Source organism: Protopterus annectens, chromosome 11.part0 (assembly GCF_019279795.1).
Source record: "Protopterus annectens isolate FY-2018-M chromosome 11.part0, PAN1.0, whole genome shotgun sequence".
Taxonomy (NCBI): domain Eukaryota; kingdom Metazoa; phylum Chordata; order Ceratodontiformes; family Protopteridae; genus Protopterus; species Protopterus annectens.
Genome location: NC_056745.1, coordinates 1,141,541,558 through 1,141,544,057, shown reverse-complemented (window position 1 = coordinate 1,141,544,057; position 2,500 = coordinate 1,141,541,558). Strand labels below are relative to the sequence as shown.

Sequence of the window (2,500 nt, the reverse complement as noted above, 5' to 3'; positions counted from 1 at the left end):
GTGCTCAGCTTTAGGCCCTATGTAGACTGGGACGATTGGTTAGCAGAAGCTAAATGTCACCAACAAGGACCACGTTAATGTTAAAAGTAATGCAGTCAAGTGCTTTCATCTTCAAACAAGACCCCTTCAGTTTACACAATTAAATATCCCGCCAACATCATATCATGTGATTCATCCAACCAAAAAAATAATCAAACTAATTAACCATAAAACTGGTCATTTAAACACTTAAAATTAACTAACCATGCACGACTTAATAAATAATAAAGTTGTTATTATTTACTAAGTTGTGCATGGTTGGTTATGATGTTGGTGGGATATTTAATTGTGTGAACTGAAGGGTTTAGCAGTTTTGAAGAAGGCGTGTTCGAAGACAAAAGTGCTTGACTGCATTACTTTTAACATTAGAGTGGTCCTTGTTGGTGACATTGATTCATTCCTTGGTTCTTTTTTTTTTGTGGTTTTGTGTTAGCAGAAGCTGAATGGGTAATGGTTTTGAACTTATGATAATGTTATGAATATTTTCATGCTTCTCACTACCTCTAGATGTACATCACTCACCACCTCTTACATCTCAACATCAAACAGTATCGCTAGGTGTGTAATATTACAAAGCAGTGAGCATTACATGGGCCAACAACCTAGATGGTCCCTTCTACTTCTAGTGCTAACAAGCTTGCATGTTATTATTGATTTATTCATTCTGCTGATATTTATTTATTTATTTTATTTATTTCCAGTTTGATGACCAGGGTGGTTCACTGGGCTCAAAGAGCCCGTTTTCAGTGGAGGTCCGGGGAGAAAAGCTCCAATAATACATAGTACAAGCTCCACAATATGAAGTACAATACATAGTGGAAACAGAAACAAACTAAGCAAATTTTACATACAAAATAGCAAAAACTAAACAAAAGTTAAACAGCAGCTTGGAGAAGGATGTAAAGCATATTTACATGTTTAGTGGTTGAGAACAGTAGTACAAGGTTAAATTAATATAGAGGTTTAAATCATCTGAGAATGATATAGAAGTAACATTAGCATGGATGAGTTCTTTATGCATGAATATTAGCATGAGTTAAATTAATACAGAGGTTTAAATCCTCTGAGAGTGGTATAGAGGTAGTATTAGCATGACGGCAGTACATAAGGTTAATCAATAATGTGTAAGGAAGAACAAACGTTGTGTGTTATAAAGTATTTATGTAGTAAGCAGGTTAGGTAGGTAGAGTACATTTGCATTTCCATTTTTGGGAGAGGTAAGAATGCAGCTGAGTTTTGAAGTGTTCAGAGTTCTCAGAAATTCTTAGAAATGGAGGGAGAGAATTCCATTTTTTGGCGACAGAAAAGGATAGGAGAAGTTGACCAGCAGGATGGTTTGGTTTATAAACATAGATTAGATTTTGGTGGGTAGATCTTAGAGTTCTGTTTGGGGTGTATAATGTTAAGATGTTTGTTAGTGCTGGGCATATAGTTGGTTTGAAAATAAGCTTGTGAGCGGTGATGAGTTGGAGGTAGTCAAGGTAGTTTGGGAGTTCTAGCCATTGCAGCTGGTGGAGGGGGTTACAGTGGTGAGTGAAGTATTTGGAAGTGGTGGCAAACTTTGAGATTTTATTGTAACAGGATTCTAATTTAGAAGAGATGGAGGAAGATAGGTTGGTTAGTAGGGGAGCACCATACATTAGTGAGGGTAGTAGGAAGGTAGTTGAGAGGATCTGTCTTGTTCAGGGGGAGAGGAAGTGGGTGTTTCCATACAGCATGCCAAGTTTCTGATGGGATTTATTTATATTTAGCTGAATATAGGTATCAGATTTTAGGTGTTCGTCAATAGTAACTCCAAGAAGTTTAGCAAAAGGAACAACTTCTATAGTGGAGTTGGCAAGGCTTGTAATCTTGAAAGAGGTTTTGTCTAGGTGGATAGATTTTGAGGGAGAGAATAGAAGGAGCTTTGATTTGTTGGCATTCAAAGAGAGGTGATTTTGGAGCATCCAGTTCTCAGTAGTTGAGAAGGCAGCTTGAGTTTTTGTTTGGAGCTCAGGGAGGTTTGATGCAGAGCAAACTAAACTTGAGTCATCTGCATATTGTACTATCTTAGTCTTAGGAATGGCTGCATGGAAATCATTATGAAGATATTGAAGAGCATAGGGCCAAGAATGGATCCCTGGGGTATCCCGGTCATATATCCATGACTCTATATATAATGATTGATTATTTAATATGTTGAGCTTTGTATAAAGCCTTCATCTCAGTAATATTGCTTCTTTTTTCTATCTTTTGTTTTCATTTTATTTAAGTGTTGTATCCCGGGTTATATTACTTGCTTTGTAAACATTGATTTTCTTTTTAAATTACTGCTTCCTAGCTGCAGATTCTCTTCTTCATAATCATTTGAGACCAATGCAGGAAATATAAGCCATTTCTCTCCTTGTCTGACTACTTAGATTCATAGGTTCATAGGTGTGTACTAGGCTAATGGGCATGGAGACTTTACAAGTCTAGGCCA

The 2,500-nt window shown here is 36.8% G+C and overlaps 1 protein-coding gene across 2 annotated transcripts in view; it reads right to left on the bottom strand.

Annotated features, from left to right (window-relative positions):
• The window catches only part of LAMB4 (laminin subunit beta 4), a 1,139,974-nt gene that overhangs the window by 845,080 nt on the left and 292,394 nt on the right, over positions 1 to 2,500 (bottom strand). The gene's annotated exons all lie outside the window — the stretch shown is intronic.